Source organism: Meles meles, chromosome 16 (assembly GCF_922984935.1).
Source record: "Meles meles chromosome 16, mMelMel3.1 paternal haplotype, whole genome shotgun sequence".
NCBI classification, from domain to species: Eukaryota; Metazoa; Chordata; class Mammalia; order Carnivora; family Mustelidae; genus Meles; species Meles meles.
Window position 1 is genome coordinate 64759622 of NC_060081.1, and position 26693 is coordinate 64786314.

General features: G+C 40.7%; 1 protein-coding gene across 3 annotated transcripts in view; it reads right to left on the reverse strand.

Annotated features, from left to right (window-relative positions):
• The window catches only part of CHD6 (chromodomain helicase DNA binding protein 6), a 195332-nt gene that overhangs the window by 153472 nt on the left and 15167 nt on the right, over positions 1–26693 (reverse strand). Inside the window, exon 3 of one of the 3 annotated variants that reach the window (XM_045980679.1) lies at positions 6916–6983. The exons of 1 other annotated variant lie outside the window; for it this stretch is intronic. The gene's annotated coding sequence lies outside the window, so the exon portion shown is untranslated. Of the gene's footprint in view, positions 1–6915; positions 6984–9499; positions 9576–26693 lie in introns of those variants that run through there. One more of the 3 variants, XM_045980680.1, reaches the window with a different exon arrangement.

Sequence of the window (26693 nt, forward strand, 5' to 3'; positions counted from 1 at the left end):
TCAACTCCGGCACGTCCTGCCCTTCCCTTAGGGTCTAGGAATTCAACAGAAATTGAGAAGAATTTTATGAATTTTTCAAAAGATGAAACAGTTCTCCAAACCTCTCCCACCCTCACTTCCCCCGTCCCAAAAGTCCGCCCCAAAAAGGAAGAGAGAGCTGTGATAAATGGAGAAGCAGCAGTCTGCGGGGCGATCCGGAGAGCAAGGTGCTGTGCTACTGACACGTATGCAAACAGTTCTTGCAAAAGCACGCACAGACAACACTAGCTGAATGGCGAGGTGGGTGGCCGGCAACAGAAAGCTCTCGTCAGTAAAATGCCCTGGTTCTCTGAATCTGGCAGGAGGGCGCGAAGAGCAGAAACTGCAGGCGGTAAGTTGAATAGTCAAGAAGCCACCTACAGCAAATGTAAGCCAACTGACTAACAGCTGTTGACACCATCTCCACTAGGCGCGGTTCACCTGACTACAGATTGGTTATCTCACGGAGTCACCTATTTTAAATCAACGTATTAGCAAACATCCGTACTGTTAAAACTACCGACTTCTAACACCTAACACCTAAGTAATTACTCACCTGTAAGTAAAACTCAGTGGTACTGTTTTAGGAAGACTGGTCTAAGATGTCAGAATCATGATTGAATGAGCAAGAAAACCACACGGAAAAGCCTGTTAGTTTACTCGGCAAACAGTATCAATCCTCAGATCAAAGGACAACCATTTTTGAAATATAAACTTCTTAACACCCATCATCTCATGCTTACATTACATTATGTTTGCATTGCCATTCCGATGCTCCGTTCTACCAGCAGCACTGAGTACCAGCTGTAGTGGTGTGATTTCAGACTGTTCTACATACAGATGACCAGCTTGGAGGACAGAAAATTTCCGAACTGCCACTCTGGAGTACAAATGCACAATGAGATTCATGCCTTCAATCGTGGGCCCCGTTTCCTTAAGATGCTAAATTTGCAAATGAAGCCCTTTATTAGTGGTACAGTATAAGCCCAGACTAGTAATAAAATTAAGTAAATAAATGTCAGGAAACTCATTTGCCTGGATATGAAATCCAGGTATCAGATCTCAAAGGCTCAACAGAATCCTAAAGGAGTTGATAAGAAAGCTGTATGTCACAGACAAGTAGAATAAAGGCAGCCATTAAAAAGAAGAACATAAAACAATGATCCTCCAGAGGGCCTAGGGGCTGCGTCAGATTCGCCTGTGAGTCCCCAGCACCTAGGACAGGGCCTGTGGTACAGTAAATACCTATATTTAGATTGGGTAAATACATGTACTGGATTTATGAATGAAAGGCCCACTGGCTAGTTTCACCAGTCACACTATTTTCCCCCTTTACCCTCAAATGACTTAAGGTCAAGAAATATAAGGAAACAATTTATGCAAGGGAATCACTCTAGGTTCTCAGCTTTCTGTGTTACACGTTTGTGGCGACTCTTACCCTGGTCAAAGCCTCACTAGTGAGAGTACAACCAGCCATTCAAAGCATGAAAACAACTTCCTATCAATGTGGATACCAAGCTTCCTAGAGAAAAGTCAGTAATACCAATTCCACTACCATTATTCACTTTAATTTGATTTAATAACAATGGGGCTTTAAACAGCTAGCTCCACTAAGTTCTATCCACAGGGTACTGCCAGAGTTTCTTAGCCACCTTTGCTTTCTGGGAATACGACTCCTATCTAGATTCCATATGCACCTCCTAGACCCAGGTTCCACTCCCAACTTGTGGATTCCTTCCCTTCTGCACCCAGACTGACTCCTGAACAAACCTCAGTACTAAGTTGCTTTTTTAGAGCTTTTAAACACCCCTCCCCCCACTGAGTCTGTCCTATCACCACCAATTCCTGAATCAACCATCTACCGTTCCCACTGTCATTAACCCCCATATGGAAGTTACCATTGTGGGCTTCCAAATCTCTCAGCCAGGAGAAAAGGGAGCCGGTGATCTGCCATTTGATCCCAAATGAAAAGAAAGGTAGCCTGGCAATGAATATTTTTGCTGAAATAATTAGACACCTGGTTTTCAACTTCAAGATGTACAACTCTTGGGGCGCCTGGGGAGCTCAGTCGGTTGTGTCTGCCTTCTGCTCAGGTCATGATCCCAGAGTCGTGGGACTGAACCCTGAGTGCGGCTCCCTGCTCTGCGGGGAGTCTGCTTGTCCCTCTGCCTCTCCCCTGCTGGTGCTCTCTCTCTCTCAGATAAATAAGTACCTCAGATAAATAAATAAAATCTTAAAAAAAAAAAGAGAGAGAGAGATGTACAACCCTCAAATCAGTTTTTAAAAATAAGAAAAGAGTGAGATACCCAGGATTATTTTGTATTTCCCCTTTTCTAAATTGGATCCTCCTTTCAAGCTTTCACTTTTAAAATCAAATTATAGCACATTTTAACTTTCGTTGAACAGATGTTCAACGGAAGTTAAAATGTGCTATAATGCACTTAAAAATAGAACAAAACTAAAAGCAAAAACAAAACAAAACAAAAACCAGTACCCTGCACAAACTGAACACACCCACACAACCAGCGTCCACATCCAGAAAAAGCACACTATTACCACAGAAGGTCCATCCATGCTCTTTTCCAGTCACTACCACTTTCCTCCAAGGTTAACCACTAGCCTGACTTCTAACAGTAGAGTTCCCTTGTTTCTATACCCTACAAAAGCGGAACTACGTTGGAATTATATAGTAACTGTGTCTGGCTTTGGTACCAGCTATCAATACACTGCATCTCAACTCCAAATTCACCCTTCAGTACCTGCTCTGTGAGAAGAGACCGAGCTCTTGAAGCGTTTCTCCTCGACAGAGCACGATGTTAAGCTTGGCCAGTAGAGGGCGCTGGAGGGACGTCGCAGGAGGAAGGGAGGTTGTCTCCAGGCTCAAGAGGACAGTGCTTGTGTTTGTTCTCATTCCTATGCAGGGTCGCCGTGAGAGTATACAGGAACACCTGGAGATAAGTTCCACCCCAACCACATGCCCAGAGCATCAGACTATTTCTTCACTCTCAGAGATGATCTGAAAGCTTTAATTGGCCAGCACAGGCCCTACCTGTACTCGAAGATAATGAAATCATCCTATGCCTTATACTTCTTTACGATAAATTCTCCCAGGTACTTAATATTATTTAATACCTGATATATTTTCTGTTATCTCCTGAGTTTTCTATGTTCTGTATTTCCCTTAATTTGCAAAGTCAAAAGTGGAACTAAGTACTTTAGCTGGTTAAAGCAGTTATCATCCCTTAATAACATCCAAACCAAGTCAAATCTCACAGTGAAATGTAGAAAGCAGTCCTATTAAGAAGTCAGGAAAAAGACAAGGATGCCCTCCATCAAGAGCTGCTCTGGACATTCTAGAGAATATGGGGGAAAACTATGAGATGTGTAACTTTGACAGAAAGATACAAAATTATTATTTATTTATAATGTGACTCCTTCTCTTTTAAGCCCAAGAAACAACTTAAAAATTGTGAGAAGATGATTTTGCAAAATGGTCAGTAAAAAATATATTTATACAAATGTCAATAACCTAGTGGGAAGAAACCTCAACCTTTCTTCATGTGTGCAGCTGCTGCTGTTCACATCCTACATACCAAGGGAAACCAGCTCTACTGCTCTGCCTCTGATTACCTATTGAAGGGACTAGGACCAGGGTAAAGGCCCTCTTACACAGGCCAGGCATGAAAGGCCAACCTCCTACAGTTTAGCACCATACTGCAACTGACCCAATCAGCCAAAAGGCCATGCAAGGACGATGCATGCTTAGCTTATCTTTATTAACCTAATACTTTATGTCCAACATAATATTCATTTTGAAATTCTATTTTACCAAATTCAACCCCTTATCAATTTTCTCCCTCTCATTTTGGGGTTTATTGTTTCCGAGTGAGGAGCGGCCTACCGCACTTGGGAACCAGCAAGAGAAGAAAAGCAGGACAGTCTCCAATGAAACTGAAGAAGTGACGATTTCTTCAACTATAAAATGAAATTGTTTTGGGGCACCTGGGTGGCTCAGTGGGTTAAAGCCTCTGCCTTCGGCTCAGGTCATGATCTCAGGGTCCTGGGATCCAGCCCCGCATCGGGCTCTCAGCTCGGTGGGGAGCCTGCTTCATCCTCTCTCTCTGCCTGCCTCTCTGACTACTTGTGATCTCTCTCTGTCAAATAAATAAATAAAATATTAAAAAAAAAAAAGAAATTGTTTGACCTGAGATTTTGAAAATCCTTTCCTAGGGATCCTATGCTCTAAAATCCTATATTCTATGCCCTCTGTACACAGAATAACTATATAGCAAGAGAAGAAAAAAAAACAAAACAAAAAAACTATGGAAAGGGAATCCTGCAAAAACATTACTATGTTCTCTATTTTACTGAGTTTTCCATTCTCTAGGGAATAAGAAAGTTGGGTAAGAAATTCTACCACCCCCCCCCCGCCCACCGCAAGAAAAACTTACTAAAAAGGAAGGGCTGCACTGAAGTCAAGAAGATGATTCAGGAAATGTTTCTGTTTTAGAAGCTATGAACGTCCTTTCTAAAACATGCTAAGTACTTTAAGAAATCTCTAAATTTGAGGAAAAATTAGTGATGCAACAATTACCAAAATTATATACAATGTCAGCATTTGAATCTGTAAACAGAATAAATAAAATTAAGAACATGTTGTCTTTAAGTCCAACCTCTCTCTCACTCCTAGAGAATCCGTCCCTTGAGGACTTCCCTATTAAATTTTACCAGTGGCACAGAACTGCTTGGAGCTTCAAGCGCAGAGTGGAAGACACTAGCTAAATCCATCTCTTTTGGCTTCTGACTTGAGAAAGCTTCCTCATTAGCTCTGCGTTAACACATCCCTGCCAATGATATTCAACTGTTCAAACCATAAGATTTTTTACAATATTCAGATTCTTGAGGATTTAGACATTTTCTTACCCAGATTAACCTCTTATCAGACTAATACAAAATAAGCACAGTTCAAACATAAAAACTAAAGAAAGGTAGAGATTTTCTTGTGAAAGAACATGACGCTCAAATTATTCATTGTTCTCATCTAAAATGACATTCGGTAGAAACAAATTCACTTGCTAGAGTAAAAACAGAATGAAGGACAGAAAAAGCGGTGAAGAAAATCACTGAAATTTGTTAAAATATGAGACACATTACCTCAATTTAAGAAAAAATCACTTAGCAGAGACCAAAGATAAACTTGGGCAAGACAGCTTACACAGTGGCTCCTGACTCTAGGTTCTATAATCAATATCTATGACTGCTACTTATTGTGATTTCGAGAATTTGAAAAACTATTTCTATGGTATTGAATACTAGCTATATGGCATTCTGCTCCAAAAATATGTAGGTAAGATCCGGATGAATGGTTACAGTGCAAGCAACTTGAACTTCAGGCAAAAAGGTACAAAGGCCAGAGCAGTATCCTGTGTGAATGTGACTGTGACCTGAAGCTGTCTGCTAGGTTTCACTTGGGACCTCGCCATCTATTCTGACCTCAGAAGTCCCTCTACCCAAGATGATATTATTAGAGTCAGGAGGCTGTTTCTACCTGCACCTAAAGTTAAGAGATTCAAAAAAGGTCTCAGAATCAGAAAGACCTTTTTTTAAAAAAAAAAAAAGATTTTTATTTATATATTTGACAGAGAGAAGGATTTATTTATTTGACAGCTAGAGAAGGAACACGGCAGAGGGACTGGCAGAGGGAGAAGCAGGTCCCCCACAGAGTAGGGAGCCCAACACGGGCTCAATCCCAGGACCCTGGGATCATGACCTCAGCCGAAGGCAGTTGTAGACACTTAGCTTAACTGCTTAATGATTGAGCCACCCAGGCGCCCCCAGAAAGACCTTCTTAAAGGGAAAACTCTACATATTTGTTCCTCTGTGTGGACATGAATGTTCTCTTTCTCTCATATATGTAGATTATTTACATAGGAATAAAAATAGATTATCCTCCAGTACTAGTAATACTGAGTACTACTTGAGATATTTTTCTAGTAACAGAGACACTACCTAACCCACTCCGTCCTTCTGTTACAGCAGAGCATAAATTCTACTACAGCAGAGCATAAATCCTACAACCAGACTATCTAGGTCCAAATCCAGGCCCTTAGCATTCATTAGTTGGATGACCAGGGCAAATCATTTAATCTCTCTGCCTCATTTTCCTCATATGTAAAACAGGGCTGATAATCACGTGAGAAATGAATAAATTGGTATACACAAATTAAAAACTATAGTGTCTGACACCCAGGAAATACTTTATAATGTCAACTATTTCTATTGATATTATAGAACAGCCTTCTAGTTAGGCTTACCAAAAAAAAACACAAAAAAACAAAACAAAACAAAAAAACCCCCAAAACCCCATAAAACAAAAAAACAAAAAACAATGTGACCCCAACAGTGAGAAAAAATGACCTACATGGATTCAGGTGACCTATATGGATTCATGACCCATAATCCCCAAACAAAGTAATCTCAGAATTTTATTATCCTTGGAGCAAAACCCAATGTAGATAAAAATACTTCACAAACACATAATAATCTGAAAGCAGGAATCTAACTCAAAATCTGTTCCCATAAAACCTTTTAAGGACAACTTATTCAAAAACAAATTTACTTAGCAGTAAATTTAGCTAAACACACAACTTTTAAACATTCTTTTCTACACATGTCCTTTACTAGCCATAATCAGAGAAAAAATATATTTTGCACAAGTTTCCAGACACCTCAGAGTTTACTTGCAGTTTTTTTCCAAAGTTCTTAATTAAAAATTTTCCTTTCCTTTTCTACAAGTTTCTCACGTCTTCTTAAAATGTTGACAATAGTGAAACAAATGATGCAGGCCATAATCACCAATGAATGTTAAATTAAAAGCATTAGCTGGAAGGTACAGACCTGGAAATCTGTAGGTTGTCGCAATGTCACCCCATGGATTTTGTTGGTCAAATGGGGAGGAAAAACACCTGACAACAAAAGGCCAACATGAGCCCACCAATCAATCTTAGTATACAAAGTAGGACAATCAACATGGTCTTTGAATGTGAAAGGCAGTTTAATACACACCATGTACAAATAATAAAAAATACGAATGATTATAAAAAGTTAAGCCTCCAAATCTAACTGTTTACAAGGAAACATGGAAAAAGAATAGCATGTTACACAACACATGGAGGAGGGGAACAACCCAGTTTCTTCAATAAATAAATGGCATAAGAAAAAAAAGAAAAAAAAAGAAAGAAAATAAAAATTAAAAAGTGTATTATAGATTTTAAAAAACTAAAGAGATAAGTCAATGAAATGCACTAAGTGGATCTTATTTGGACCTGATTCAAAAGAGTTAGGACGCCCTGGGTGGCTAAGCTGATTAAGTGACAACCTTCAGCTCAGGTCATGATCCTGGAGTCCTAAGATTGCGTCCTGCTTGGGGCTGCTTCTCCCTCTGGCCCTCCCCCCACTCATGCGCGTTCTCTTTCATTCTCTCTCTCTCTCAAATAAATAAAATCTTAAAACAAAACAAAACAACAACAACAAACCAGAGTCAACTGTAAGAAGACATTTTCGAGAAAAATCAAGGGAAGAGATTCAGTATTAGATAATATTAAGGAATTAGGTTTCAAGAAATTTTTTGGGTATGATAATGTGCTTTTCTATAAAATCCATATCCAATAGATATAAAAACTAAAATAGCTATAGATGAAATAACAGGTTGTCTGGATGTTCTTTAAAACAAGTCAAAAAGAAAGTGAGAAAGGGGGCACCTGGGTGGCTCAGTCATTAAGTGCCTGCCTTCAGCTCAGGTCAAGATCCCAGTGTCCTGGGATTAAGCCCTGGGTAGGGCTCCCTGTGCAGCAGGGAGTCTGCTTCTCCCTCTCCCACTCCCCCTGCTTGTGTTCCTTCTCTCACTGTCTCTCCGTCAAATGAATAAATGAAAGAAAGAGGAAGGAAGGAAGGAGAAAAGGAAGGAAAGAGAGAAGAGAGAAAGGACACACAAAATAAGAATGGTATGATAATTTCTTGTAGTATTCTACTTCTGTGTACATTTGAAATTTCCCATAATAAAACATTTTTCAAAGGTTAAGGGAAAGAAAGAACAGGAATTCATAAGCAAATCTAAGTCTGGCCACCATCCATTCATGAGACATGAAAACTTGCAGAAAGCCTGTATGTAAAACAAACACAAAAAAGCTGACGGTAGGGGCCTCTAAAGACAGTATGTGAGATACTTTGGGCAGATTTCTTTTGTCAGCAGAAATTCTATAATATTCCCGTGGGGGTGTGCTTTCCATTAGGCAATGTTCCATTACCAAGGTGTGGAGATGTCTTGATACCAAACTGAACTCTCCAGCCTCTTCACTCTGAGCAAAGTTGTTCAAGGAAACTGACTACCAAAACATGCATACAGTTGTCCTCCAAACAACAAGGGTTTGAATTGTGCAGGTCCATATATACACCTATCTCCTTCAATAAATACAGCTCAGTACTGTAAACATATTTTCTCTTAAGATTTCCTTAGTAACATTTTCTTTTCTCTCACTTCACTGTTAAGAATACAGTATGAGGGGCACCTGGGTGGCTCAGTGGGTTAAAGCCTCTGCCTTCGGCTTAGGTCATGGTTTCAGGGTCCTGGGATCGAGTCCCACAATCAGGCTCTCTGCTCAGCGGGGAGCCTGCTTCCCCCTCTCTCTCTCTGCCTACTTGTGATCTCTATCAAATAAATAAATCCAATCTTTAAAAAAAAAAAAAAGAATACAGTATGTAACACATGTAACAGACAAAATGTGTTAATTGACTTATCAGTAAGGCTTCCAGTCAATTGCAGGCTGGTTAAGTCTTAACTGGTTAAGTCTTTGGGGAGTCAGAAGTTATATATGGATTTTGACTGCTCAGGAGTCAGGGACCCTAACTTCAGCAAAGTTCAGGGTCAAATGTATTTTTGAATGGCAATTGGTCTCTTTATACTTTCCAATTTCTCCAACATTCATACAAATAAATGTGGTTTTCCAAATTCAAGAAATAATATTTTGCATTATTAAAAAAAAATTCACTGTGGTTAAAAAAAAGTTATTTCAATCCCCCTTCTTCTAATCCCTTCCCCATTCCCATTCCTAGTATTACCTCATACTTGCTATCCAAGTAGTTAAAACATTACCTAATTATACCAGATCTGTGGGTCAAATATATCACCTATTTCCTTCCAAAACGTGAAAAATGTATGAATAATTATCCTTGTCCCACATATAGCAGCGTACTGCATTTATAGAAGAGGATACTGTCTAAATGTGGTAACTACTAACCTAATAAAGGGGTTCAGTGATAGAGGCACTAAGGGTACCCAAAGCATAATCCCCTCTGACCCACAACTATGTTTTCCACCCCTTCTTGTTAGCTAAGGAAAACTGTGAATCCAGAATATTGTGCCAACCAACTTTAACAATATCTTCCCAACAGCTGTCTGCCAAACAGTTTAAGTAACTCTCACCAGGCTATCATCACCTTCCCATGATTCCCTCCGGGCTTTATGTATCTATTCGAACATAATTTGATCAACAGAGGTGGTAAAGAAGAAGACGCTATAAAAACAAACAGTAAATAATACTAGAGGATGATTACAGTTTTAACATATAATTAAAAATGATCTGGGGCACCTGAGTGGCTCAGTGGATTAAAGCCTCTGCCTTCAGCTCAGGTCATGATCTCAGGGTCCTGGGATGGAGCCCCACATCGGGCTCTCAGCTCAGCGGGGAGCCTGCTTCCTCCTCTCTCTCTCTGCCAACTTGTGATCTCTCTCTGTCAAATAAATAAATAAAATCTTAAAAAAAAAAAAAAAAAAAAAAGAGCTATAAGTGCCTTTGGTCCCAGGAAAGGCTGACCTGGGAAATCTATGTCTGTATTGACCTTATTCCCCTAGGAATAGGGCACACTGTCCCTAGGATAAGAGAGAAGGTACAAGAATATATTATTGCTAGTAAGGTAGCAACTACTCAGTTGTGTTCCCTTTCTACTGTAAATACTCACACCAAAGGTTATTTCCTTAAGTAATACAGAAGTGGTTATATTTATCCACACTGGGACAGATGGTTTTACAATATTAAAAGTCCTCCTACTGAAAGCACTTAGCTTCTAAGAACTTAAAATTGGATGTGCCTTTTTAACATGCACTGTTAATAATAATTAAACTGGAATGCACCAACTAGCATTTACGCCATTCTTTTCTTTTTTTAAGTATATTTTACTTATTGTATTTGAGAGACTGCATGTGCATGAGTATGAGGAAGGGAGGAGGACAGGGAGATGATCTCAAGCAGACTCCACACTGAGCATGGAGCCCAACATGGGGTTCAATCTCATGATCCTCAGATCATGACCTCAGCCAAAACTGAGAGTTGGACACGTAACTGGCTAAGCCACCCAGGCACCCCTCAATAATTTCAATTCTACCCAGAAAAAGACTTGCATCTAAAATGTGGTTAAAAGACCACAGAGATCCAAATATAAGTAAGACACTCTGCCTACTTAAAGAACTTTCAGTCTAGTGCGAAAAGACAAACTTGCTAACAAGTATCGTTTGGTACAGCAGACATCAGACCTAAAGAAGAGTTTCAAATATGGTAGGAGCCAAAGTAACAGAGAAAGCAATTACAAGGGAAAGTCCTGACAAGGTAACTTCTGTGAATGCTATAAAAGGAAAAGATATGAAAATGTGAAATTCTATAATAACTGAAAAAAAATAATAAAATTAAGTTCCTAGTCCTAAAACAGGTCATGAATATCCTATATATACAAATGCGGCAACTTTTCTCCCCCAAAACCTACCCCTAATGTAACAGTAGTTTCAACAATATTGAATGTCCACCTCAGTCTCCTAACACTAATGTCCAGCCGTCGACCAAAAATTAAAAGACACACACAAAGCAAGGAGACAAAGCAGTCAAAAGAACAGGCTGAGAGATGATCCAGATGCTGTAACTAAGGGAATTTAAAATAACAATGATTAGTAAGTTAAAGAAGTTAGTAGTATGCAGGAACAGACTGCAAATTTCAACAGAATGATAATGCATGAAAAAGTCAGAAAGAAATGCTATTTTTGGTAAGTTATCAGAGATGGACAATTCCTTTGTTGGGCTCACCATAACACTCAACATAATCAAGAATGTAATCAATGGGGGCGCCTGGGTGGCTCAGTGGGTTAAGCCTCTGCCTTCAGCTCAGGTCATGATCTCAGGGTCTCTGGGATCGAGCCCCGTATCGGGCTCTCTGCTTGGCAGGGAGCCTGCTTCCTCCCCTCTCTGGCTGCTGCTCTGCCTACTTGTAATCTCTCTCTCTCTCTCTCTCTCTCTCTCTATCTGTAAAAAAGAAAAAAAAAAAATTAAAAAAAAAAAAAAAAGAATGTAATCAATGAACTTGAAGATAAATCACTAGAAATCACCCAAAGTGTAACACAGAGAGAAAAAGAAGTGGGGCAAGGGGGCATGTGCACAACAGAAAACACTGAACAGCTCTGAGATGTGATCAAATGACATCACATACATGGAACCAGAGTCCCAGAAAGAGGAGGAAGAGAACAAGGCAGAAAGGATATTTGAAGAAAAAGTGAGAACTTTCTACAATTAAAGTCATCAAACCACTGATCCAAGAAGCTTAGAGAACTCTACTGAACAAATACAAACAAGTAAGCAGCTAAATAAATATAACAAAAAACACCCAGCTGGTTCATAGTCACATGCTAAAAGTCAAAATGAAAATCTTAAATATAGCCAGAGGAAAAAAAAAATTACCCTCTGAGGAAGAAAATTACATTTTCAGCAGCTCACTTACCAGAATTTATACAATCCAGAAGATAACAGAGTGAAATCTCTTAAACTACTTTTTTTAAGTTTATTTTTTTTAAATAATCGCTAAACCCAGTGCAGGGCTCAAACTCACAACCTCAAGTTCAAGAGAGAGTCTCATGCTCTTCCAGGTGCCCCTAGAATGAAATCTTTTAAGTATTAAAGGGGAGGGGGCTTTCATGACCCAGAATTCTATATTGAGCAAAAATATCTTTCAAAAATGAAGGCAAACCAATGGTTTTCAGACAAACAAAAGCTGAGGTAATCCAGTGTCTGCGCACCTGCCCTACAAGAAATGGTGAAGGACGTTCTTCCAGTAGAAGGCATATGACAACAGACAAAAGTAAGGATCTACAAAAAGAGGTTAACAGTTCCAGAAATGATAAAAAGGGAAGTATAAAATGCCCTTTTTCCAATGCACCTGGCTGGCTTAGTAGGTTGAGCGTCCAGACTCTAGATTTGTCTCAGGTCATGATCTCAAGTCTTGGGATGGAGACCCATATCAGCTCCCTGCTCAGCAGGGAGTTTGCTTAAGATTCTCTCCCTCTCCCTCTGCCCACCCCTCAAATAAATAAATATATCTTTTTAAAATGCCACTTTCCCCACATTTTTAATCATTCTAAAAGAGAAATGTCAAAACAAAAATAATAAGTGTATTGTGGATTTATAAAATATATAAAAGTAAAATGTATGAAAACAGTATCCCATTGGATGCAAGGGGAAAACCAGAAGTATACTGTGTTGTGACTTTAGAAGAGATACTAAAAGAGACAAAGAATGCCATTCACATAATGATAAGGGGTTAATTCTTGAAGAAAACATAACCATCCTTAATTTGTATGCCTCTCAGAACTGAACTTCACAACACATGAAGCAAAAACGGAGAACCCAAAGGAAATATATATATAACATATAATAAAATAGCTAACAATTATGTATGCATTATAGGTGGAAAATTAACACTCCTCTTTTAATAATCCATAAAATGAGTAGACAAAAAACTTGTAAGCATATAGAAGACAGGGATAAAGCTATCAACCAACATGGCCTAATTAACATTTAGAGAATGCTCTACCCTGTAAGAGCAGAATATACAATCTTTTTTTTCCCTACGATTTTATTTATTTATTTAACAGACAGAGATCACAAGTAGGCAGAGAGGCAGGTGTGGGGCTCGATCCCAGGACCCTGAGATCATGACCTGAGCCAAAGGCAGATGCTTAATCCACTGTGCTACCCAGGCGCCCCTAATCTTTTTTTTTTAATTAATATACAATATTTTCAAGTGCACAAAGGACATTCATCAATATAGTCTATGTTCTTGGCCATAAAACAATTCTCAACAACTTTAAAAGAACTGAAATTACACCAAAGTATATTCTCTGACCACAAAGTAATTAAATTTGAAATCATTAACAAGAAGGTATCTGTAGAGACCACAAATATTTGGAAATAAAACACACTTCTAAACTACCCTGAGTTAAAAAAGAAGTAATAAGGGAAATTAGAAAATGATTTGGGGCGCCTTAGTGGCTCAGCTGGTTAAACAACTGCCTTTGGTTTGGGTCATGATCCTGTGGGACGGAGTCCCATATTGGGCTCCCTGCTCAGCAGGGCGAGGAGTCTGCTTCTCTCTCTGACCCTCCCCCTTCTTGTGCTTTCTCCGTCTCTTAAATAAATAAATAAAATCTTAAAAAAAAAAAAAAGAAAGAAAGAAAGAAAATATTTGGAATTGAAAGAACATCAAAACAATATATGAAAATTTATAGAATGCAGCTGAAGCAGTGCCTAGAGGAATGATTATAGCGTTAAAAAATTATTATAAAAGAAGAAAAAGTCCTCTGATAAACTAAGCTTCTACCTTAAGAAACTAAAAAGGGAGACCAAAGTAAACCTAAGGCAAGTAAAAGGAAAGAAATAATAAAGAATAAAAATCAATGAAATTGAGAACCAAAAAATTAGAGAAAAATTAGTGAAACCAAAAGCCAAGTCTTTAAAAAGATCAATAAAATTCTATATCTCTAACCAGAACGATCAAGAAAAAAAGACAAAAGACACAAATTACCAAATTCAAGACTCCAAAGGGAGACATCTTTAGGAAGCCTACACACATTAAAAAGATAACAATATTTGAGGTGCCTAGGGGGCTCAGTTGGTTAAGCATCTGACTCTTGATTTAGGCTCAGGTCATGATCTCAGGGTTGTGAGACCAAAACCTGGTGTTGGGCTCTGTGCTGGACGGGGAACCTGCTTCAGATTCTCTCTCCCTTGCTCTCTGTCTCTCTCTAATTAGGAAAAAAAAAAAGAAAAAAGGATAATATTAACGTCATGTACACATTTTCATAACTTAGATGAATCAGTAAGTTCCTCGAAAGACACAAATTGGCAAAACTGACTTAAGAAGACATAGAGAACCTAAAGAGCCCTTCGTCTATTAAAGATACTGAATTTATAGTTATAAACTTTCCAAAAGGGGTACCTGGGTGGCTCAGTCGGTTAAGCATCTGCTTTTGGCCCAGGGCATATCTCAGGATCCCTGCGTTGGGCTCCCTGCTCAGGGGAGAGTCTGCTTCTCCTTCTCCCTTTGCCCCTCCACCCTGCTCATGCTCTCTCTCTGAAATAAAATAAAATCTTTAAGAAAAAAAAGTCAAAGACAAAAATCTTCCAATAAAGAAAACTCCAGGCCCAGATGGCTTCAATGGTGAACTTCATCAAATATGTAAGAAGAAATTATCCCAATTTTACATATACTCTTCCAGAAAACACAAGAGGAGGGAACCCTTCCTATCTCATTTTATGAGGCCACATTACCCTGACACCAATCTAGCAATACAAGAAACCACAAGGCAAACACAAAGATCAAAACAAAGATATTAAGATCCTTAACAAAATACTAGAATGAATTGAATACAGCAACAGATGAAAAGGATAATACATCAAGACCAAGTAGGATTTATCCTGGGTATGCAAGAAGGATTCAACATTCAAAAATCAATTAATGCAATTCACTGTATCAATAGACTAAAGAAAAAAATCTACAGGATCATCTCAATAGATATACAAAAAGTATCTGACAAAATCTGACATCCATTTATGATTAAAACTCTCAGAAAACTTGGATAAAAAGGAACTTCCTCGAACACATAAAAGGCATTGATGAAAAACCTACAGTTAATTGAACTGCATCATTTCCCCTAAGTTCCTAAACTCAGGAACAAAGTAAGGATGTCTAATCTCATCACATCTATTTAAGATCATACCAGTGTCCTAGCCAATGCAGTACGACAAGAAAAAGAAGGTATACAGATTAAACAGGAAGAAATAAAACTGTCTTTATTTGCACTTGACATAACTATCAATGGAAAAAATCCGAAAGAATCTACAAAAAAGCTTCAAGAACCAGCAAATCCAGAACTTCAGAATAAGTGGACTTATTTGCTTCTCAGCTCTGGAAAGTTTTGCATGAGTCAGCTTTTCTTCCAGTAGACGATCTCTTTTCTCACATCTTCCCTTCAAAGGGGTTCATCCTGAGAATTCAGGCTATAAGGTTGGTATCTTAGAACCAGGAAACTGAAAAATGGAATGCAGCCCCAGAAAATTAAATGCCTTCAAGAGCCAAGTTAAAAGCTTCCCCTTGGGTGAACTGATGAGCCCAGGAACTGACAAGCTTTAACACTCACTAAAATCCCCAGATGACATAAAACACTGTGTAAAAGACTTGTCTTATCACTAAGTCTTCCACACATTCACAGCCTCTGTTAGTAAGGCAAGTACTAAGCGCCTACGTATTTCAGACACATTCCTCCTCCCAACACACCCCCAGACAATCTAACCAGACCAGAGGCAAACCCCTAAACCAAGGGCAGCCAATTCCCATAGAGGCCAACAAGTAAGTGAGGACAGAACATTTCTGGGGTAGGGAAAAAACAGTAAAAGGCAAAACTGATTTCCTCTCAAATCTGAAATCCAAAGAATGAGGTATTAAGCAATAGGAGTAGAAGTTGAGAAATCATGAGACTAAGACCATGGAGGAGCCATAAGAACCTTGTCATGGAAAAATTAAGAGAGAACATAACATATAAGTAAACAGGAACTATAAAGTAAAGGAGAGCAGTAGATAGAATGAGGAAGCCAATGGGTGGGAAGAGAAGAGTGGGGCAGATTTACTGGGAGTCCCATAAGCGGTAAAATACTAGGAGAGACCATCCAAGAGACACAGTCACTAAAGGCCCAGGAGCTGTCCTGGATCCAGAATCATATTAGTCATCTATTGCCAAAATAATGCTGTACAACGAAAGATGACAAAAACCTGGTAGCATGCAACAATAAGCATTTAACTTTACCGCGGGCATGTGAGTTGGGTTGACTCTGCTTTAAACTGCAGGTCTGCTGGGTGGGCCCTGTTGCACTGTCTCACTCTGAGGTCTGTGCTGAAGAGGCTATAGCTACTCAGGGTTCTTCTCTTGGTGATGGCAAAGACATGAGAGGACAAGCCTATCTGCACAAACCTGCTGCAAACCTGTGCTTTCCTGTCTACTAACATGCCATTAGGCAAAAGCAATCATCCAGCCAACACTAAAATCAAGGGACAGGGATATCATTCCATCCATGAACTTGGGCAAGTGTACGAATGTAAAATACGACAGAAGAGTGAACAAGTAGGGCCAATGACTCAGTCTACTACATCGTTTCACATCACTTCTCTACACTAACTTGGCCTAAATCTCTTCCTTGCAATTAAAAAGATCTAACTAAAACACAAGGATTAAGAAAATTCTCTAGGGGCACCGTCAGGCTACACTGGGAGCTCCTAATCCCCAGGGCAATGTAACCTATGGATTCCATTTCTCCCTTCTTTCTTTTAAGAGGTCAGAAAACATCTGAATTGTTTATTGAAATATTTCTAATTAAAAGGGGGTTAAAAAAAAAAAAAAACCCTCTTAAGAAAGTCGAAACCTGTCTAGAAAGTCGAGTCCTGTCTAGAAAACATGGCAGCAAATGCTCAAGGATTTCCACAGATGGAAGATGCCAATAAAACATGCACCACTCTACCAAGGTACATAAAATTTCAAATCAATCTGCTGTCCATCCAGTGGCCCCAGATTTTCTATAACCTGAGCTTTTGAGTACTGCCAGCCTTTTAATGGTTAAAAAGCACTTTTCAAGAATAGTATTATCTACCTAGTTTGTAAAAAACAAAAATATCATGAACCACAAAAAGAAAAAAGAGTGGACAGAGTCAAATCTAAGATTAGTGTAGAATGAAATGGTAGAAAAGAAAATGAAAACAAAATATAAAAATTTGGAAAGTTTAAACATTGAATTTGCTGGGTGTACAAGAAATACTGTTTACTGGCTTAAAAACAGAGAGTTTTGAGAAAAACAGTCCTGTTTCTTCACAAAGTAACTAAAATGCTAGGTACGCTTTTGAACTATGACCCATTTCAAACAACGAACTTACTCCTTGTTAAGTGAATTAACAATGACTCTGTAATACCTGTTAAAGGAACCTCATTCCTCCGTAAAGAGCTAAGTAAGTCAAAGACAACACAAATATTCTATTAATAAAACAGAAATTAGAGCCACAACGCACACTTCCTTTGACTGCAGTCCTGCTTACTTCTGACCCAGACCATCCTGGCAAAATGGAATTCATAGTCAACCAGCCCACCACTAAGGGGTGGAACAAAAAGGCAATGGAACTGCACTGGCATTAACAGGGATGCAACATGAAAACACTGGGATATGCCAGGACTTCCCAAGATCCCTGCCTCTCATCAGGCTAGGTCTAATACGAGTAGATGTTACAAGTAGATGTGAGCGAACAGATCTCATTCAACTCTGCATAAGTTCTCTTAATACCCTAGAAGCTTTAAAGATCTAATTCTGGAACAGGGTCTTTGAACAGCAAGTATGGGACACAGGCCATTATAACACCACTATAATAAACACCATTACCTTGAAAAAGCAAAAACTTCTAGTTATCATGTATGTATAACAAGCCTCATCTACTACCACAGAATTCCAATGCAGATTACAACAAAAGCAGTCCTAATAAGAGTTCTCCGTCTCCAAACAAACTTAAGGTGTGACTCTCTAAAAGCACTTTCAAGAGATTTTATCAACAGAAAGAAAAATCCCCACCCACCACGCTCTCAGTGGCCACCACGGGAGAAAATTCAAAATAAAATCCTTCTATAGACAACAATTTCCTGCCCCCAGGAGGAGGAAGATTGAGGTGATCTGATTTGGAAATGACTCTCTGGTATTCAAACATTTTGATAAGGAGAATGCCAAGGCTGTTTAATGCCAGCCCAGTCAGAGAAAATGGTTAGATGATAGATCAGAGGGATATGATTTGTTCAGCCCAGGAACAGATTATTACAAGATATGAAAGTAATGGGGTACCTGGGTGGCTCAGTTGATTAAGCGTCTGCTTTCGACTCAGGTCGTGATCCCAGGGTCCTGGGATAGAGCCCCAGCTCCATGCTCAGCAAGGAGTCTGCTTCTCCCTCTCCCTTTCTCCCTCCCCTTGCTCGTGCTCACAAGCACACTATCTCTGTCAAACAAATACATAAAATCTCTATTTTTAAAAGATTTTATTATTTATTTGACAGAGCAGGAGAGCACAAGCAGGGGGAGCAGCAGAAAGAGAGGGAGGAGCAGGCTCCCTCCCAAGCAGGGAGCCTGATGCGGGGTTCGATCCCAGGGTTCACAACCTGAGCTGAAGGTAGATGCTTAGCCATTTGAGCCACCCCGGTGCCCAAATACATAAAGTCTTAAAAGAAAAAAAAGTTATGAAAGCTATGAAAACTATCTTCTTTGTGATGGCTATCTGGCCTTCACCGTTGAGGTACTTTTCTTCCTAGTTCCTATTCTCGCCCTTCATTAATGGATAAAGTATCACAGTCTTAATGGTGTTAGACATACTAGCCAAGGCTCACAGGTCTGGGTGTGCCCATGGGCCACTATGAACTCAAGAGACAGCCACTGAGGAGCAAACCCAGCTCTCAGAGGGTTATACCAGACTGTTCTACGACCTGCTTTTCCTGGTGCTGTCCTTGCCCACCCCGCACCCTACTCTTCACCCTTGCATAGCCCAACAACATTATGGCAACTTCTCAAACATCGGTGTTATGAAATGAATCATGTAACCCCCTCCACACACCAAATTCATATGCTTAAGCCCTAACTCCCAGTACATCAGAATGTTACTGTATTTGAAGAAAGGGCCATTAAATAGGTAATTAAGTTAAGATGGGGTCATTGGAGTGGGCCCTAATCCAATACAGCTGGTCTCCTTTTTAAGTAGAGATTAGGATGGCGCTGGGTGGCTCAGTGGGTTAAACCTCTGTCTTCCGCTCAGGTCACGATCTCAGGGTCCTGGGATCGACTCCTGCATCGGGCTCTCTGCTCAGCAGGGAGCCTGCTTCCATCTCTCTCTCTCTGCCAACCTCTCTGATTACTTGTGATCTGTCTGTCAAATAAATAAATAAAATCCTTAAAAAAAAAAAATTAGGACATAGCACAGAGAAAAAGCCCATGTGGGGACAATGGTGAGAAGGAGGACTGCAAGCCAAGCAGGGCCTTCAGAAACCAAACCTGCCACCTTGATCTTGGGACTTCTAGTCTCCAGTTGGGAGAAAATTTCATTTCTGTGAAAGCCATCCAGTCAGGGTATTTTGTTATGGTAGCCCCAGCGACATCTGGAACACATTTTGCTACAAAATCCCATGACTGAGGACAGACCCTGCATTTAAAATCCACCCCCAGGGAATTTTTTTCCAAAGATTTAGAGCAGAGGCAAGTGGGAGGAGGGACAGAGGGAGAGAATCTTCAAGCAGACTCCCCACTGAGCACGGAGCTCAACCAGGCCTCCACCTCTGGTCTCGTTCTCATGACCCCTGAGATCATGACCTGAGCCAAAACCAAGAGTCAGATGCTTAACTGACCGAGCCACCAGCCGCCCCACCTCAGGGAATTTCTGACGGCTTTATGGGACATCTCGAGTCATCTCAATTATTGAAAAAACAGCACCTTCATAACAAGTATTTCTGCAGTTTCACCTAACCTTAGAGAAGTCTTCCTCAACATCAACAGTAAAGCACTACTGGAAGTTTCTCCTAAGCTACAGCAATCACCAGATTTCCCTTCCATTCCCTGCCATCTCCACGATGACACATTCACAACCATTCCCAGAGTAGTCCTCTCCCACGGCCCCAGCCCAAGATGGAGGTCAAACTTATACACCGATGGTTTCCTCAAAATGTCTTCCCAAAAGTATTATTTTTGGCATTCTCATACCTCTGCATCAATCTAAAATCAAAGGGCTCTGAAGACACCATTCGGCTTCATATCCCCACCTGTGTCACCCCCTCTGGACCACCTGGAAAACTTCTAGTAATCCTCTACCAGAAATTTCATCTTCTCTATAAAATCTTTCAAAAACCACTTTCACCTCTAAAAGCCAACCAATTCTTCGCTCTCATAATTACGTAAGTACTCATCCTGTTCACCAGACTGATAGCCCGGTGATGGCAAGCACTCATTCTCTTTGGTTGTCAGGCTCTGGCAAAGCACCTGCTATGTGGACTTGGAAATGGTCCCTGAATCAAGGAGTGCCAGCACTCAATGGCATCAATCACATGTGATTATTCTAGGTCTCTTCCTGGCAGGGTGACCAGTAAATAATCCATGCTCCCCAACAAGCTGGGTGAATTTCACAATCCTAAGATTGAGTGAAAAAAGCTAGATACAAAACAGTACATCCTCTTTGATTCCACTTAAAGTTCAAGAGGAGGCAAAACTAATTTTTGGCAAAATATATGATTCAGAATAATGTGGGGGAGGGTTGGGGGGACATAAGTATTATCAGAAAAGGGCCATGAGAGAAACTTCTGGGGGTGCTAGAAATGTTCTCTATCATAATCTGAATGTTGTAGTTACACAGATAGATTCACAAATGAAAATCCACCAACCAGTACACTTGAGATCTGTATCCTTTACTGAATAATGATATACTTCAAAGACCCAAATGCTTTTTTCAAAGATTTTGCTTACTTATTTGTCAGAGAGAGAGAGAGAGAAAGAGAGAGCAAGTGCGCGCGCACAAGCAGACAGAGTGGCAGGCAGAGGCGGAGAGAGAAGCAGGCTCCCTGCCGAGCAAGGAGCCCCATGCGGGACTCCATCCCAGGACCCTGGGATCATGACCTGAGCCGAAGGCAGTGGCTTAACCAACTGAGCCACCCAGGCATCCCAAAGACCCAAATTCTACGTATGGTCTTCATCTACCCTCCATCCCCAAAAACTCAGTGCTCAGAAAACATCTGTGGCTGAATGACTGAATTCCTTCTGAATAACAACAATTTATCAACTATTTTCACACAAGAAAAGAAATATCTCAGGTGCCTCGGAAGCACAGTCGGTTAAGCATCCAGCTCCTGGTTTTGGCTCAGGCTGTGAGCTCTTGGTCCTGGGATCAAACCCCACATTGGGCTCCATGCTCAGCAAGGAGTCTGCTTGAGTTTCTCTCTCTCCTTCTCCCCACCATGCTCTTGCACGCTCTCACACACTCTCCCTCTCTAAAATAAATAACTAAATCTTAAAAAAGACAGAGAGAGAGAGAAGAAAAAGCTCTCCAAGCAACTGCAATCAAAGCCTTGGTTAGAGCTAGGCTACAAGAACACCGCCTCCCCCAAGGACGTTTGCATCTGTCCAAAGCTGCAGCATGCCTGCACGTGCTACGTGGGCAGCATCTTTCCTTCTCACGAGAGGCTCAAAGCATAATCCCCACATGTACAGCATTACTGCTGAAACCTGGGATCCTGATGGCATTTCAAGACACTACGGGGAAAAAAAGGAATTTTACAATCGGAAGTTCTTTCTATTGCATTAATAATCTAAACACATGGCAATAATATCAGAAGGGAGCTTCTGTCCATCTTCCCAGCATTTTTCACGTAATTATTCTGCAACTGTCTACCTACCTGATAAACTCCTATTTATCCTTCAAAACCCAACTTGGATGTTAACTCCTCTGGGAAGTTCTTCCTAATCTTACCCTCTTGTATGTTCCTCTCTCTGTTCTACTTACTTAGTTTCACTGCAGTTCAAATATTGGTCTTGTCTATTTCCCCTGCTGCACTGGGATCACATGTATTACCCCCAGCATCGAGTGTATGGCAGGGCACGCAGGAAGCAAGCAAACGCCTGCTGAACTGACTTGAAATATGCTAAATTGGACAAATCTTACCATTTAAATGTCCAACTCTAGAGTCCTAAAATAAGTGGTATTTCCCAGATAAGGCACAGTCTGTACTCAAGAGGGAGTGAAAAAACTATAAATATTGTCTAGGACAATGTTATTTTTAGTATTGTGGTCAGCAGCCTCTAAGAATGAACTTCAGGGTGGCAACCTGGAGACGAAATGACTTCAGTGAGGACCGCGGGATCCGCCAGGTAGGCAATGCTCTTGAAAAGCGGTATGGCATGGCAGACATGGCCCGAAAGTAGAGGGTTCACCCTTCAAGGCGGGCTCTCCAGTGCCCTACATGCTTCTATGATATGTAAGAACAAGTAACCACGTGACCCTGAACTAGTTTCTTTACTTCTGTGTGCCTCAGTTTCCTTCTTAGTAAAATGAGGGAGTAATAGGTTATCTATAACCCCATACTGTTTTAAAGGGTCAGATGAGAGAATAAATATAAAATGATTAGTACCTAGCACATAGTAAGCACTCAATCAAAGTCTGCTTTAATTATTCTGCTCTCTGGAATGGGGTGCCTCAACTTTATTTAGTCCTATCATATTTCTGCCTTCCTGGCACTGGGGCCAAAATTAGATGGGCAAAATCTACTTTCTGGGCCTTTCTAGCACGGGCTTTCATGTTTGCACAGCTGATACCCGGTAGCTATATGCAGGGTTTCCCCTGACCATGAAGATACCCCAACAGAGCAAAGCTACGTCTCCTTTTTTACACCCTCTCCTCTTCCATTCTCCTAATAAAAACTGAAAGTTTCCTATTTCATTTCCTCAGTGCTCTATACTCTTTTAGCAGATTAATGACAGCAAATTAATCAAAGACAGGGATCCTTACAGTCACTTTCTCAAATATTCTTATGCATAAACCCACTAAATAATGAGGATTTCAAGAATTTCAGGCTCTATTATCTAATGTTAAATCAACCTTCCTCCCTACTAGCCCCCCTCCAAACTGATCTCTCTTCCTTCCTTCCTCTCTTTCTTTTAAGGGGGGGGGCAGGGGCTACTGGCACCACAATCAAAGAATGAAGTTGCCAATTTCATCTTCCTGAGAAGCAAGCCATGGTTGCCACCAGAGCAGTTTTACCTGTGGACTTAAAAATCTCAACTGGCAGCGGTTCCCTGCCATGAACTCCCCCGCCTTCTTCCATACCAAGGAATAAAACTGCCAGCCTGGTCAAGTTCAAGGTCATTTACTGGAAGTCCAATGAGTCCAGTGAGCACAGTGTTTCAGGACTCTGCCCATCCCTTTCTTCTTGCCTCTCTGGTGGACGGACATACAGTGGTCTCTAGACCAGCTAGCTACACCTTGGCATTGCTCTTTCTGCTGGCTGTCCTGTTTTTGAAAGTCAGTGGGTCACAAGCAGCACTTCTTCTTCTTTTCTTTTTTAAGATTTTATTTATTTTGACAGAGAGAGAGAGAGATAACAAGTAAGCAGAGAGGCAGGCAGAGAGAGAGAGGGGGAAGCAGGTTCCCTGCTGAGCAGAGAGCCTGATGCAGGGCTTGATCCCAAGACCCTGAAATCATGACCTGAGCTGAAGGCAGAGGCTTAACCCATTGAGCCACCCAGGGGCCCCAAGCATGACTCTTGATTTTGACTCAGGTCATGATCTCAGAGTCATTATGATTGAACCCTGAACTCAACGTGAATCTGTCTGTCCCTCTCCCTCTGCTCCTCCCCCCTTCCCCCACTGCTCACTTGCTCTCTCTCTCTCCCTAACATAATAAAATCTTTTTAAAAATTTTATAGGACAAAAACAGGTGACTTTATGGTATGTAAATTATCTTAATAAAACTATCTTTAACAGAATACAGTGGATACAGTGCATCACAAGTAGTAAGAATAAATACTGAGTATCAAAACCTTTGAATTACATATATGTGTATACTGGGCACAATATATCGTGTAGTTATTATGTGAGTTTTGGTCACAACAGGATACGAAACTGTAGTTTCAGCAGTCAGATGCAAGCCTAAGGTAAATTCTCTGGGGACAATAAAGATGGCAGGAGGACTCTTCAGCCTACTTTGTTTCTAGGCATTAGACTGCTTCCAGTCTAGGTTAAACTATGCATTTTCAGTGGGGCAGTATCACTCCAAGGGGAAGGAAAGGCAAGGCCATGAACTAAATAGGAAAAGGTCATGATAATCAGTCCTCAAGAAACAGCAAAAGACAACTAACTTCCAAGGTTTCAGCTGGTTTATTTTTATTTTTTTTAATAGTCTTCTTTTTAAAAAGATTTTATTTATTTATTTGACAGACAGAGTCATAAGTAGGCAAAGAGGCAGCAGAGAGAGAGAGAGAGGTGGGAAGCAGGCCCCCCACTGAGCAGAGAGCCTGATGTGGGGCTCTATCCCAGGACCCTGAGATCATGACCTGAGCTGAAGGCAGAGGCCCAAAGGCCCAACCCACTGAGCCACCCAGGCAACCCGGTTCCAGCTGATTTGGAGTCAACTGTGAAAATCTTTTCTCAAAGTCTCATTAATATGATCACAGTTCTTTTTCTTTTAAAGATTTTATGTATTTATTTGAGAGAGAACAAAAGAGAGCATGAGAGGGGGAGGGTCAGAGGGAGAAGCAGACGCCCCGCTGAGCAGGGAGCCTGATGCGGGACTCGATGTTGAGACTCTGGAATCATGACCTGAGCCAATGGCAGTCGCTTAACCAACTGAGCCACCCAGGCATCCACATTTTCTTTTTCTTAGTGAAGCTCCTGGGCAACCGGAATGGCTTTAATTCTAAGACAAAAAACAACCCTGTTCAGGATAAAGCCTCTCCCAGCCTCAGGAAGATGTGCACGGGCAGGTCTGGCCCGGGTGCAAGGTTCCACTTCAGAACTCTGCCATGAGTCTCAGCGGGCCCACTCTGAGCCAGTCGGGGAGAGCGTGGAGGCGAGCCGGGAAGAAGGATGGGAAGCTGGGCCGCCTGTGCAGAGGTTTTCATTTCCATTTCTGAAATCCCGAGACTACTGGGTCACACTAATCGATACTGGGATGTTAAGGACACATGACAACTTAATACAATGTACGGTCCTTCACTGGATTTGAGAGCAGGAAAAATAAATAGGCTGGAGACTACATGACCTACGGTAAGATTTAGATACGGACTAAGTACTGCTTTTATGTCAAGTGGCCTGAATGACACAATTATATTGTAATTACACGCACCCTCTCAGGATGAAGATGCGAAAGTATTTAGGGTGAAGTGTCCTAATGTCTGTCTGCAAGTAACTCTCAAAGGATATGGCTAAAAAGAGGGAGTACGCGCCCAAACAAGCAAGCAAGCGAAAATTTGGCAAAACAGTAACTGGCGAATCTGGGTAAAGGGGAGATGGGTGTTAATAGTACCATTCCCCGTAACTTTCTGTGGGTTTGATGTTTTTCAAGATACCAAATGGCAGAGGGGAGGTGTGAATGGCGTCAAGTATAAAAAAGTTTTTAATTTCTATATGTTCCAATTCCCCTCTCTTAGAACAGAGAATGAAGAGCTGACACAAAAATGATTCATGGGGGGCGCCTGGGTGGCTCAGTGGGTTAACCTCTGCCTTCGGCTCAGGTCATGATCTCAGGGTCCTGGGATTGAGCCCCGTATCGGGCTCTCTGCTCCGCGGGGAGCCTGCTTCCGCCACTCTCTCTGCCTGCCTCTCTGCCTGCTTGTGATTTCTGTTAAAAAAAAAAAAAAGATTCACGGCATTTTTTGAATACTATCTCCATTCAGAAACAAATATATTTGGCAAAGAAAAATTATTTCAAGTGCAGAAGGCAAGTCAGATTCTATATACCACATGGATAAATTCCTGAATTACACAAATTAACAGAATCCAGTGTTGAGGCTCACTTTCCACATGTTGTTGTGGAAGCTAAACCTTAATATTTTAAGAATCTCGGGGCACCTGGCTGGCTCAGTCGGTGGAGCTTGCGTGCAACTCTTGATCTCAGGGTCGTGAGTTCAAGCCCCACACTGGATGTAGAGATTACTTAAATAAATAAAGCTTTACAAAAAAAATACTTCAAGAATCTAGATACTTTCTGGGGATTCTTTAAGTAAACAGTGTATCACCACTGATGGGTTTACACAAATGTCAAGAGTTAAAGGCAAACTTACTTATTTGCACTATTAAGGAAAGATCAAACGGATAAACCAAATCCATATGCAGACTTATTGTTGAATTATTGAATCTTAACTTCCTAAATATTTAATTGGAATTATGAGGAAGTAAAAGTGACTAAAAAGTCTCATTTCCATCTACTAGCTAAGTAATTTCCATCTACTACTAAGGGACTAGCGTCCCTTAAGGAATTTCTATTTAATAACAAAAAAGGAAAGAAGCAAATGAAATAAAAATGCCTTAAGTACTCAACTCTGAGTACCTGAACAAAAGAAAATGAACTTTAATCAAGGAGAATGTTTATTAAGCACCTACTATGTACAAATCTCTGAGGAATTCAAAGCCCAAAGACTAGACCTTGTACCCCTGGGGAGGAGGGCCGCAATTTTGTTGAAAACACAGAGGAAGAAAACGGAAGAAAAATAACAATGGCTGGCTCAGTCTTCCCTTGTCCTGTTCCCAATTCCTCTATTC